This window comes from Chlamydotis macqueenii, chromosome 1 (assembly GCF_036417535.1).
Source record: "Chlamydotis macqueenii isolate bChlMac1 chromosome 1, bChlMac1.mat, whole genome shotgun sequence".
NCBI lineage: Eukaryota > Metazoa > Chordata > Aves > Otidiformes > Otididae > Chlamydotis > Chlamydotis macqueenii.
The window spans coordinates 32,247,399-32,262,256 of record NC_141556.1 but is presented as its reverse complement, the minus strand read 5'-3'; positions in this window follow the sequence as shown (position 1 = coordinate 32,262,256).

The following is a 14,858-nucleotide window of genomic DNA, read 5'->3' as shown; positions in this document are numbered from 1 at the left end:
AAACATCCGTCCAGAATTAGTGTATATCAGTTATGCTAAATATTGTCAGCTTTCTTCTAGATATTCCACTCTTGGCAGCACTTTAGAGCCGAATTTATGAGGATTAAATTTATGTGGCAGTCTGAAGTACATAGGTCTAAATTCTAACTGCAAAGATTTTATTTCAGTTGTGGGACTCTTTCAGAAGTACAACAAAAGCACTGTATGGATTCGTGCAATAGGTCTTACTACATCTTTACGTTAAGTTATCTTCATGCTTTAAGTGGCTTCTCTAACCTGTCTGTTAGTAGAACTATTTATTGTAAACTACTTTGTACATAGATGTTATATTTAAATAGATTCTGACATGAGAGGCTTGGATGCAGACAGCACAGTGGCTTTGTGGAAATTAGCAGGATGGACTGTGCTTGTGATGAGATGGGGGAGAGCTTCAGAAGTTAAAAAAAAAAATAATAATAAATTGGCAGGTGAGACTGAGAATATTGGTAGAGCAGAGACCAGCATCAGAATAAGGGACAAAAGGCAGCAAAAAAGGTCAACTAAAAACTAACGCACACAATTGTCTGTAACATCAGTTCTCCCATCTAAAGGCTTTTATAGGAAATGAGTGATGTTGCATATTGCAGTGAAGGTTTGTTTTTCACATTCAACTCTGAACTCAGTTATCTGATTTTCTCATGTGCTAAAATTCACAGCAATATGGCAAAGATGGATGTGGCTCAGCTTTTCTTGAAAAAATAAAGTCACAAATGACTTCCCAATCTATCCTTTGTGTTACCAGTTACTGTTCAAGAGCTCTTTAGCCAATAAACAAGCTTTTGAAAACCAGTGTCTCTTAAACTCACTTCCCTGCTCTTCTGTCCATCCCCATGGGATTTTTATTGTTCAGAGCTTTCCCCAGTTGTTCCTTCTATCTCTATTCACTTCACCACTTATGTGATTTATGCTGAGGGTTTTTTCCTCATTCATAACTTGCTGTTTGTTCTTCTGCCTATGACGAAGGTTTCCTCCCGAGATTTCTGACTCTCTCAGATAGAGAGATTACTGTTCTGTGGTTTCTATGTGTTGGTATCCAATCTGCAGAGCAGCTTCAAGGTGTGTCCTTGTAACTATACTTTACCTGCAAGATGCTTTTTTTTTTTAAAAAAAAACCTGCTTTCCAGCTATGCCTATTTAGTTATTCTGTCCAATTGATTTTCCACTTATCTTATCATTGACTTAATTTTATACCAAAATAAGGGCCTAGGTTTACAACTAAAGGAGACTTTACTCATTCAGATTCTTTTCCCTTCAGTGAAATGCTAATACTCTGAGGGGATAGCCCATGTATTTTTTAAATTTTTAATTAATCAGAAAAATATAAAATGTCTAAAAATGGACACAACTCTAGCAAGCCGAAGTGAGCAACGAGTAATAAAAGTTCATCCTATGGTTTGCTCTAAAATTACTTGTATTAATAATGAATAAGGAACAAGAAATTAATTCCAAAATTTGCTTTCCTCTGCCATCTCTCTTTCTTTCTCTTCTTGCAATATAATTGTTGCAGTTCCTTGACATAATACAAATGAGTTAAATTGAGTTCACTGAGATGATTAAAATATATATGGTCTTCATTAACTGAATTATAGCAAAACCAGCAATGAATCACAGAGGCTAATGTTTGCTGCCATGTTTGATGACAGATGCGTCATACTTAGGCTTCAGCTGATGAGAGAGGCCAACAAACTATATTTCAAATGTCTAGACATATTCCTTTGGAGAATACTCAAGTATGAGTTCCATATACGCCTCCAGTCTGAGTGATAAGTGCATTATTCATTGATAACTGGTTTTAAAAGATGTATTTTGGGCCGCAGTATTATGATAGGCAGTATTTTTTGCTGTTGCTATCTTAAAAGATTTATTAGCTGTTCCATTTTTTTTTCTTTCTTCTTTTCTCCCTCCTTTTCAAAGGTTTAAGAGTTCACTGTGGAAATCTGCTGATGTTTGGCAGAAAATACTCACTTTAAAGTCGTATCTTTAATTCTAAAATGGAAAACGGTGTGGTAGGGAACCTCTGTAATATTTTTATATGATTTCAAAGATCCTGTCTTAAGCTTATTCAGTCCATTTATTATATGCTAATTCATTTAGAAATAAAAGTTAGCTGTTTGTCCCTTTTAATAAGAATAAGCCAACCAGCAGATGGTTATTCCATATTTTGATTCATATTTCTATAGTTCCATACTCAGGCTGTTCCCAAATGTTCATATTTCTTACTAGTACCACTACATCTGAATACTGGTTTTGGGTAACTGCATTTCAACACAGAGACTCACAGGAGGGAACTGAGAGACTCGGTGGAGCCTCAGTGGGCTGCTGTCATTTACATGGCATGAACAGTTTGTTAAGGAACCGAGAAGTCATACGAAGTAAACCAGCCGCCTTGCTGAGGAGAAATCCCTCATGACTGATCATGCACTCTTATTGGTTTCCCAACCTATCTTTCTCATCCAGAGGCAGTGGGTCAAGTTTCACTTAGTAAAAGTACTATTGATCCCATTAATTGTCAAGAGTGTCACAACAGACCTGAAGCAGTAAGAGATGAAAACTCAGAGCTCATGGGAAGTAGTCAAAAGCAAAAAACACAATTCCTGAAAGAAGTTGTGTTAAAGGCATTATTGCAAACTACCCCAAAATGGAATAAAATAAGGAGTGAAATAAGAGTCCAATTTAACTAAACCATGAACTCTTCCACAGGGTTAAAACACAAAAAGAAAAGGGGAGCCTAAGTCAGTTTGATAAATGTTATTAGCACAAGGATACAGAGGCAAAATTGAAAGATCAGACAATCAAGCAAGAAACAGTAATGAGTGCTGTATGAATAACAAGAAAAGAGGAGTATGTTCACAGGAAGAGTAAAACCATGGAGCACGATGATCCGTCCTTCAGTGGGGAGGGGTCCTTGGTGCAGCGGCTGAAAGGACAGAAGTGCTTCAGCCCTGGTAGAAGCAGCCCTCACTAATAAAGTCAGCTCCAATGCTAGCAACTATCTATCAGAGTGCAAGCTGCAACTGAGAAAGAAAGGGATAGAGAATGCATAGATTAGTTAGATGTCGTTAAAATGGCCAGGCCTCCCAGAGTACCTCGAGACTCTAGGTAATTTTAGGAGTTGTCTTTGAGAATTAGCATTTACGAGTATACTCTCAGATTCTAGTTTTAAAAAATGGGAGCTAAGGAATTTTAGACCCATGGTTAAAAAAAATCCTGGAACAAAATTATTGAGCAAAGGGGTGAGAAGTAAAAATCAATATGGACTGTAATCAATCTGAGGTCTTTCTATACAAGGCTACGGATTTTACATGTAAAAGAGAGGTAGTAGATATCATTTATCTTGACTTCATTAAGATTTATGATATTGTGACTTAGTAACAACATCGTCTAAATGCTACTACTGTGACCTGAGTGAAAATTTGGGGGTAAAACCGCTCTCAGTAGTTCACAGGCAAACTGATGAGATGTACTGAGTGGGGTTCTGCAGAGATCTGTCATGAATGCGATGCTGTTCAATAGTGTCTTTAAAACCTTGGATGGTGGAATGGAAAATATGCTTGTAAAACTTGTGAATAACGAGCACCACGTAGGACACCAGCTGTCTTGGCTTTTCATCTGATACTGCTGAATATTGAATGGGCATAAGAATAGCTTTTCCTTTCCTGGATGTTCCTGAGCTAATCAGTTACCTCTGATGACCTCTGTGAGCACCTTCTGCTCAGTCCTTGCTTCTCCCCATGGTTCTTCCACGCTGGCATGGGCTTCTGCTCTCTGCTTATCACAGTGATTTCACCAGCCAGACTCGCCTGTGCTCAAAGTTTATGTGTCTGTCCTAGGAGGACAATGGCGAGGTGATCGGTAACTAAGCCTGTCTCCAAGGCAAAATATTTTAATAAAAACTTTCCAGATAAAAATGGGACTGAAACCCCTAAATCTGGTTTCACATGCCTGACCATTTTTTCCCAGGCTGACCTAAGCTTTCAGCAGGTTCTCTATCTCTTTCCCAGTGAATGGTAGGTCTGGTAACATTTGGTTCACACGCACTTGAATATTTCAGGAACAGATCCTTTAAAGCTGGGTGGGGTGGGGATTTTTTTGGGGGGAGGGGGCTGTTTGTTTTGGGGTTTGTGTTTTGCTTTTTTTTTTTTTAATCTTCAAAGTCCCTGTCTAGCAAAACAAGACTCTCTTTTCCTTGGAGGCAAGTTATAAGATCTTCAAAGCCAATAGCTGTCCTCTGTCTTTCAAGGCTCTGTTGAAGCCTGGGGCCATAGACTGTGTTTCCCACAGCCTCCAACAAGCTCCATTATGCCTCTAGCTGTGATGGTCCTCTACATATCAATAACCTCCCGCCACTAACAAGGTCAAGTATCACATTAATAAAATACTTCAGTGTTCTTTGATTGAGGGCAGTCCTATCTTTGCAGCAGGAGGCTGGTCCTCTGGTGAGGTGGTAGGGGGAGACATCCATTGCCGATGTAGTAACTGCCAAAGCTGAAATACAAATTTTTGGAGCTTAGTTGAGTTCAACCCCTTCAGTCTGTCAGCACGGAGTTTATCGGCATGTGGGGGAAAAAATGAGAAACAGACTTTTGAGCACAAGTAAGTGACAAAACTGAAAAAAAGGGCTCTTTAAATGTATTCTTACACTTCAAGTCTCTTTGTTAACTGGAAAGAGAACCTTGTGTGGGATCATCATTTAGAGGAGACAACTACAAGAAATTTCCACTGGACACCAAGAGACCGTAAACCTGGGTGAGTTGTTGGTCATGTTCATTACATTTCTTATCTAATTGTGAGATACTATCAAGCCCTACTCACTTGAAACCCAGCCACTCTCATTTATGTATAGAATCGTGGTGCTAAATAACAATGTGGTTAGATGAGAAGAGTCACCGCTTTAACAATTTAGCAGCCTTCCCTGTATGTTTGCAGGGCAATAAATGAAAATTTCCAGGTCCTGCTTTGACAGATCACAGCTTATAATTACAGTCACGTTGCATAGGAACGTGGGCATACTGCTGGCTAGATTAGAGAAAGAGACAGACAGGATCGAAGCCTCCCTGTTATTTTTTTCCCTCTCTGAGTGTGCTAACGTGCCTATTTTAGGGATTTTGATGAGAATGTTTTCATACTTTTTCTCCTTTCCTCATTTTTACAGCTCTGAAGGATTCGGTGGTTCTGCTTTGTTTCACTTCTAATAAATTCTTCTTTTGCTTGACCTTTCTCTATTTCCACCGTATTCATTTGACGGTACTGTATTCCTTTTCTGCCCTCTCCACAATCTGAGCTCTCCACCCCCTCCAATGCTGTCCCCACCTCCCTCCCCGGAGGCTGCCCCTGTCATTATCACCTCTCCTTCACTCCTCTCCTCCCTGACATAAGCGAGAAGCTCAATGACACACAGTTTCCTGCTTCAGAAGAGGCTGTTCATTGCCAGCTTTTATTTATTTAATACCTCCCTTTCGCAACGCTGCTTGACAGTTTAATGTAGAAGCTACAGGAAAGAAAATCGAACGGTGCTTTACACGGGCCATGGGCCTGCCCGCCATCCCTGGGTCCTGCTCTGTACTAGCAGACATGATAGCGATGTGGGCTGAAGGGCTGTGGGTCACAGCCTGGCAAAGCACGAAGCCTGGCTTTTGAAGGCCTTGCACCCCATCAAAATATTGCAGCCACGTAATACAAAATACTGATCCAGTATAAAGTCACTCCAAAAGGTTAAGCGTTCCCAAAAGGGGCTAAGCGTTTGCTGATGGGTCTTACAAGAGATCGCGTATTTTCTAACCTGGGTTTTTCTGGACCTCCCATATCTCTCCCCTTGGTCAGTTCTTTGCCCACTTATAACTGTTTTGCCCAAGGGCGAAGGTGATGCCTCAGAGTGCTGATTCTCTGCTCTGTCCATCCTTTTCCTGCAGGTACTGCAGCTGGGTCTCTACAGCCTCTACCTCGGACCTGACCTTACACCAGAGGTCTCCACTGCCACAGTAGCCAGCAATGGCAGTGTCACCCATGTAGAGCCCATCAAAGGCCACAGAAATGTCATTTGGTTTTGATCTTATCAGCTGTGATCCGACATGGATCCAGGAAGAGACTTGAGGCTCTGGGGAGGAGCTGCTGGGCCCTCACTGACAAAATGGCCAGGGATAAGGAATACAGTGCCATTGCCTCATGCATGCTTAAGGAGAGGCATCAAAAAACTTGGGCTAGTGGAGCACCTAACCAAGGCTTTGAAGAGGGCTTATTCTTATTAACAGCTTATTCTTATTAAGAATACTAATGTAGGGTCCAGTGCCAGGGGATGTCATGTTTGTAGCTGAACGAACTTGGCTGCAGTCGGTGTGGGAACGGGGATGCAGTCCCCAAGTACAGCAGGAGTTTGGTGGCCTCAAGCTGCCCTTCTGTAGGAGCCACTTCCCCTCCTCTGAAAATGGGCATCCATCTACACTGATCAGAGTACTGTCAGAGCAGTGACAGGGGAAACAGCAGATGAACAAGACTTCATTCCCAGGTACCCTTGAGAAGGTCCTAGACTGACAGCGGCACAGAAAGAGAGGGACAATGCCCTTTGTGGGTGCTTTACTTCCTTTTCATGGCAAATCTTATTTTCTGGGCTCGCTGCCAAGCACCAGGGTTTTCCAGCTGGGCTGTCAAGTCTTCTCAGTTATCCCATACCTTGACCTTTCCACAGCATTGATGCACCCTTATCTGGCCCATCCCACCTCAGAAGCTTTGATCAAGACCATTTCACATCCCCATCCCTTGGTGGTTGGGAGACTATTTCCAAGCATTTCATTTTTCCTTGCTCCCTTTACCAAAACCTTTCTCACTCAGCAGGCACAGCCACATTTTTTAAAGTGATAGCAGACATATTCACACATTTCACAAAAACCCAGAGCTGTTTATTATGATCAGAAAGTGTTTTGGCAATGGAAGGACATAGAACCAGCCTAGCTGTCCATAGAATCATAGAATGGTTAGGATTGGAAGGGACGTTTAAAGGTCATCTAGTTCAACCCCCCTGCAAGGAGCAGGGACATCTCCAACCAGATCAGGTTGCTCAGAGCCCCATCCAACCTGGCCTTGAATGTTTGCAGGGATGGGGCATCAACGAACAACCAACATTTCTGGACAACCTGTTCCAGTGTTCTAACACTCTCATTGTAAAAAATTTTTCCTAATATCTAATCTGAATCTACCTCCCTCTATTTTAAAACCATTACCCCTAGTCCTGTCACAACAGGCCCTATTGAACAGTCTCTTCCCATCTTTCCTGGAGGCCCCCTTTAGGTACTGGAAGACCGCTATAAGGTCTCCCCGGAGCCTCCTCTTCTCCAGGCTGAACAGTCCCAACTCTCTCAGCCTGTCCTCATAGGAGAGGTGCTCATCTTTGTGGCCCTCCTCTGGACCCTCTCCAACAGATCCATGTCCTAATGATTGTATATGTTTGACTCAAGTGATATCGGAAATTAAGTGACTGGGTTTTGGTGAAAACTAGGCATACTGAGGCACCTTTGTGACCAAGATGTTTTCCTGTGAATTACTTCTTTTAGTTACATGTTTCTTTCCACCCAGAACATAGTTTAGTTACCTAACAGGTTTCATTATTTAGGTTTAGGTCTGATTATTAACTTGAAAGTAAGAACTGCACAGTTTACTTCTTACGGAGCCACTGAGCACCTTACAGAGCTACCAGTTCCTTTTAATTTCATAGTAGAGAACATTTTATTTTCCAAATATTGACGTCAGTTAAGAATCAGCCAGGCCTTTTCAAGATACTAAGCGAATGCATCTTGACAAAGCAGATACAATAATGGCCTACAGGAAGATCAGCTGAAATGTTGCCTCCCAAGTCATGTTGCACTTATCCCTAACCTCCTAGGAGAGAGAGAGATGAAGAGATACTGCAATTTCACCCACATATCCTACTCCATACCTGATATTACCCATGACAACAGAAAAAAAAAAAACACAACAAGGGGGAAAATGCTGAATATACATTTCTGAGAGATGGATGCCCTGGAGCAACAGCAACACAAAGCAGCTCCCACAGGAGAAAAATAGGATGAATGCTCTTGATTGTTTTGTAATGGCCTCTGGTATGTTTTTCCTGTTATGAGGAAAAAAAAAAAAGCTATTTGCTACTCAAAAAAAAAAAAAAAAAAAAGTAGAGCCAACCTGGTGCTAAAAGGCAAGGGCGTGAACTATAAATAACTTAGAAAGTGGGAGAATTACTATGGAAAGAGTCTGGCATGGATTCATCCAGGCATGTGTTAGTGATAATTTCAGGAAAAAAAAAAAAACCCTTAGTTTGAAGGAATTTTTACATGTGTCTCATTTCTGAAGTGCATAAACTGTGACTCAAGCTCTGATGAGGGCAGGCTAATGAAAGCCAACCTAAAAACGCCAAAAGAAGTGGGAAGTAGCTTATGTTACCTTCTAATATTGTATTTTCCCCAGCAGAGAGATTGTGGTCAACGTGTTCTTCTCTGAGAGTGCTTCACGCTGCAGTTAATCTGGTACAACTGTGGGCTGCCACCAAAGATGGCAGTCTTTCTGTCTTCATGTCCCCACTCCCACTTGTGTCCCCGTTCTCTTCCTTGCATCACATCAAGGGATTATGCAACTTTAGGGTGAATCAGCTCCCCTGATCCAACAGAAAATGAACAGTTTTTTGGTGGGATAGTTTGCTTTGGGCTGAGGTGGAGGTAGTTGGGGAAGAAACTGATGAGTGTGTGGGGCAGTGACCTCTTTATCTCCATCAGCTTTAGCCACAGCAATGTTTCTGACTGCAGTCTTAGGCAGCTTCAAAGCTGGAAAAGCACACAGGGAGAGTTGTTCTCTCTCAATATGCTGCTGGACCAACAGCAAAGATCCGGGGGAGGAGGAGGTGACAGTAAATGTGATGGAAGAGGCAGAATTCTGAGGGGTTTGAATGCTAAAGCATATGGGATATTTGAAGAATCGGAAACCACCATCTCAGCTCTTTTTGGAGAACAGAAGGAGCTGGACTTATGCATCTTCCATAACCTAGCGACCGAGGAGAGTTTCTGCTGAGGAAATGAAAATCTCAGTTGGCTTCATCCAAGAAATATTAATTGTTTTCTCATTTGGTGCTGTTCAGATATTTGCTGCTGATCAGAATCTAGCAGATGATGTGCTATGAAAGGTGGAGGCAGCATAAAATGCCTTGCTGAATAATTGATCACCACCCCTCCAGGCTATGTCCATGAATGATTGCATATGCCAGTTAGGATGACTGTGTCCCCAGTTAATGCTCTAAATTGACAAACACTTGATCTGAATTAAAATAGTATCTTTAAAGACATCTTATTTATGTCAGAAGGCCTTTCATATTTTACAATGTTTCTTTTTTTGTGTGTTTTTCTGATTAAATGCAGGCACCTTTTGGCCCTTTTATTGTATGGACATTTAGAAATTGATGTGTTTTTGAAAAACAGTGGTGTAATTCTTGATCACATAAAATCAATGGGAAACCTCCTGTTCACCTTCCTGCTGTACTTTTTCATCCAATATGTGTTGCTATCAACATGTTAGAATTCCCTCATTGTCCTAATAGGAATTAGAGGACCAAATAAAAGCCAATATATCAGGTCCCTGTATCGCATCAACAAAGGCAACACAAAGCAGGAAAGAGAGGGCCAGAAAAAAAAAGGATTGCTGAACAAAGTATATGGCAGAGATTTCCCACCTTTAAGCCCATTCTACAGATTTCTTGGCCTTTCACAAGAAGCACAGGGGGATAAGAAATTTTACCTGAAAACAGCTCTCATTCCTAAACACCTAAATTTTTTTATGTGGCTGATGGTATGGATGTATTGTCTTCTGGAATTTACTTCAGATCCTGGAAGGAGGAAAAATAAAAAGGAAAACAAACAAACAAACAAAAAAGCTGAATGAGTTAAGAGAGTTGGAAAAAAGGCAGCATTAGTACCAAGTGGTGCTACTGTATGTGAGCTCTCCTCTCAGCTTTCTCCGCATCCCAGCTTCCTCAATGTTCCTTCTCCCGAAATGCATGGTGTCTGGCTCTTATAGGCCCTCGGCCATTCTCTTGTCTGTTCGCCTTTGGGAGGATTAATGGTTATTTGGAGGCAGCTGCCTGGATTTTCTCCCCATGTGACTGTTCACACAATCACATCCAAACTCGGTCATATTTGGTTTACATTTGCTATGATAAGGTGATTTACCATTTCTTGTATAAATTGTTTAACATGACCTTGTAAGTCCAAAGTTAACATAAATTGTAAAAGGAGATAAAGTCAAATCTCACCATTAATTGTTTTACTTTTCAGTCTTTTTAAAGGCATTTTTACTTTTCTTTCAGGTGAGAACCTGGCCCAAAGTATATACAGGTGTGTCCACACACATCATGCATACTGCATGTAACCCTCTACATTACAGGAATATTAATTGGGATATAAGGTCCAAGGTGAAGCTTTTGAATGTTAGAAAGTGGCAAGTTTAAGATCCCCTTATTACTGCTTTTTAATCTGTATTCTGCACTGAACCAGACAGAGATCCCATGGAGGAACAATACGTGCCGATACTGCATAATGCACTTTGTGCAAGGGAGCAAGTCAAGGTCGTATAGTCAGCTGGCATCTTCTAACTTTTGAGTAGCTGACTTTGCTACCCACAGAACGTTCTCCTTAAGTAGTTTCCTTGCTTCTTTTTTTTTTAAAAAAATCTGAAGTTTATTTTAAAGAATAAAATACAACCGTGTCATATGTGTCCCAGGGTATGGACAGATAGATTTTTCCAGATCCAGCTGTGTTGGGGTGAAGAGTTATCCTCCCTGCAGGTCCATAGTGACCTGCCCCTTCCCCAGGAAAAACTCCTGTGCCCTGATACTCACCAGCTGAGCCCACCATCCGCCTCTGAGGTCGGAATGAAATCACTCCAGGTTCAACGGAGTGAGCAGGAGACTTCGCACACGTGCCTCATTCAGACAGAAAGTCATGAGTCCATAACTCCCTCAGTAGACCCTAAGGAGTGGTCCCTATGAAATGGTGCCTCCTGACAGAGAAGTCACAGAGGCAGTTGCAGAGCGGACTTCTGCCTACACCTGAGCAGCCCGAACAGGAGAAGGACAATGATAATTTTTTATAATCTTGCTCTCTGCTACAGCTACATAGATGGGTTTGTTTTGTTTTTTTTGGTTTTTTTTTGTGACAGAGGAAAGGCAATTTCCCTGGAAAATATTGCAAACTCCTCAAACAAAGAGAATTCTTTTTCAAGGCAAGGACAAAGCCCTGAGCAACCTGGTCTGACTTGAAAGCTGACCCAGCTTTGAGCAGAAGATTGGACTGGAGACCTCCTGAGATCCCTTCCAACCTGAGTTATCCTGTGATCCTATGATTTTTGAAAGTGAAAATCGGTTTGCTCTCGGTAGTGCTATAAACCAAACGCAAATAATTAGCACTTCGGAGCACTGCTGGGAGGGTTTCCATTATAGCTGAGACACTGGGGTGCCTGGCTGTCCCCAGAAGGATGGTTTCCACTTTGCCAATCTTTCTGCTTTCTTGTCACTGCTCATGTGGCCCCACAGTTTGTTGGATCCGCTGGCTCAGCTGGCAGAAAGCTAGTTTAGTGAGCTGACCCCACTCACCCACAGGTCAGACAGTGCCAGAGGCAAGAAAATGGGAAAAGGTGGGGCCGTATGGCCAGGATTAACCCTGGGAAAGCAGAGCCTTCATTTCTCCCGTCAGCAAGCTGTGAGAGAGATAGTATGGTTTTGTTCTTGGAAGTTAATGTAGATGTGTCTAGTCACTGTCTGGGTCAGTTCTCCCACTGTCATGTTTAATTATTTAATATACAGCCTGATCCTTCAGGACTGCAACTCCGTGATGTAGGCTGATCTCTGTGCCTCCGTCTTGCAACGTATGTTTGTGAGTGCTGTGAGTGCTGAGGAATCAAGTGCTGTATCTGGGAAGTACCACTTGCATGTCTGCTGTTAAATAAGCGATAATCTACAAAGAGCTTTTTGCTTCCTGGTAAGTTGCCTGTTTGGAGGCTTTTCTGTCTTTTGATCATAGCTCAGATTTCTTTCCTTTTCAACGTTAGGACAATTTCTTTTTTGAGTGATTTTCAGTGCAACCTTATTGCTCAGGTTACCTATTTTTATATTGCTGACTTGCGATGTGTGCAATGAAGCCTGCCTCTCAGCAGCCTAGAAAGCACGATCCGGCTCTTTCCTCCTCGCCTCTGGTTACAAGCTCCCACTGCTTCCAGTCAAACAGCCGTGGGCTGAGCTGGACCAGCTCACAGATCAGAGCAGAGAAAATGAACTCTGCAGAAAACCCAGCAGAGCGGTTACAGTCAGCCTGGCAAGCTGACCCAGCTCACGGACCCCTGGGCAGAGAAGGGGAGCGCTCTCTGGGGATGCAGCCTACTCTTAGCTTGTACAAAACGATCATGAAACTGCAAGATCAGTCACCTTTTGCTCTTCAGAAGCACTTGCATTAAAATTTTTCTTCAGGTGATTTTACACGTTGAAAAGTTCCAGGAGAAATTCCCCGTGAGGCTGCAGAATCAGTTAAAAGACACCTTACCATATGTATTTTTTCCTCAAACAAATGTAGCTGAAAAGAATGGTTATTTAAAGATGATTATTTCTTCTGGCATAGAACAAGAGCAAGCCAGAGAATATTTTATACTTCATCAGTTAAATATTTACAATAGTAAAGTGACGTGGTGGTTTTCCTTTTAGCTTTCAGCAACAAATGCAAAACTGTGCAATGATTAGCTTTACATGAAGTCAGTGTGAAAGAACAACAGTATTTTTAAGAAGCTGTCAGTGACTTATCTCACAGCTGGCACCTATTAATACAGTGAGTAATTTCTGCAAACCCAGATAGGCTCCAAAATTAACACTATCCATTAAGAAAGACCACAGAGTGCTATAATTACGTCAGAATACTTTGGCTGGCAATAAACAAATAATTCTTAATGTTGCAGCCACATCCATTAACAGAGGCTTCTAACTAGAAAAGCTGTGAATTTGGTTATTTTTAATATAACTTAATCCATAGATAGTTTAACATAATCCAGAAAAATAACAATTTTTCTATTATTTCCACATCAGCAATTTTTGTGGGAACTAGCCAGTTTGACATCGCACTTTTTTCTAGTAAAGTTCCCATGTTAATGTGTGCTTTCACCCAGCCTTCTCAGACTGCTCAGAAGTGACACAATTACTTCAGACTCAGCAGTGCAGCAATAAATTACAAATTGTCCTTTAGCTTGTTTTTGCACACCCACAGAAAACTTCTTCCCTGCGGTTGTTCTCAAAAGACTTGAGACTCCATCTGCTTATTTTATCTCCCAGGTGGAAAAGAAAGGGAAAAAAACCCAAACAAGATAAAACTGAAGAGTCTGCATCCATTTAAACCTCTTCAAATTCCAGAGTGAGTGCTTGGATTTAAGTGGAGTCACTGAAGATTTACAGTGACAGACAGACAAGAACTCAAAATCTTAATCCAAGGCTGAGCAGGGAACACACATAAACAACATGGAAGTAGGTTTAAACAAGAAAGTACTTACGCCCACTGTTTATTTCAGTGCAAACACACCATGCTATCTTGAAATAAAGCCTGTGAATCTATTCAGGCAGTAACTACCAAGAACAGGTTCCTCAGCTGGGGCACTGGAGGAGTATTGAATACCAAGCTCCAGTGCTCAGCTGCCAGTTAAGTGGGAAGCCAGGATGGAGTAAAAGAGAATATTGCCAATGATTCTGAGGATTTAGGTCTTGCAAGGGCAGCCTCCAGAAAAAAAAAAAAAAGGCAAAAAAAAAAATCTCTAAGAATTTCTCTAACTTAGCTCATTTGCTGAAAGCACCAAGAGGCTATAAGAACTGCAAGTTACTGGATATATAAAAGCTAGTAGCAATAACTTTTTCTGAAAACATAATTTAATCTTTCTATAGGGACCTCAATGCAAACATTTGCAGAGGTTACTGGTATCTTGGAGTAATGTATCTAGGCTTTCCAGCTGAAGAATTTTTTTTCCCCCCAATACAGCAGTGCAGTTATCCTAAATCAGCTGAAAAAAAACATGGTGTATCACTAGTTTGTACAAACGTTCTGACTCCTCCCATCTCTATTTGATTGAAACACAAAGAAAGTGACTGTGCAGTCACATCTGCCTGTGCAAAATATTTCATGGGCAACAGAAAAAAAAAAAAAAACAAACAGCTATTACATAGTTACCCTCTATATAGTGTTCAGTTGCTTCTTAGAATAAATGTGTATCTAATAAAGCAAGTTAGTAGCTGATAGTTTTTCGAAGAAAATTTAAGAACTGCACTGACTTACTTTGTATGTGACATTTCTTGACTTTTGGAAGGCTCCTGGTATCAGAATATGACCCCTCTTCCTCGCCAATTAAAAATGAAATAAACCAGCACACAATAAAAGAAAAATTTCACCCAGACCATCTTTTGGAACCGACTGTCTCTTGCTTTTAACTCCCTGGCTTTCCCACTGCCCAGGTATAGCTGCAGCTCACTCATATTATCACTGGCGTTCCTGCTGTTCATCTTTATACGGGTAACATCAGCTTTACAATACTTCCCATCTTTGATAGCACTGGAAACAGACATTTCAAGGTTGCTTCTGAACTTGGAGGTTTTGTGTAGCAACACCATTCATCAGCACATCTAAGACACTATGATTGGACTGGCCAGAAATAATTCTTCCAAACTCTTTATAGAGGACTTCAAACTGAAATGGCAGCATGCTGTGAGAGATCTTCCTGACTATATCTACTATGCCAACCCTTTCTACACCTTCTGAACATCAGAGAAA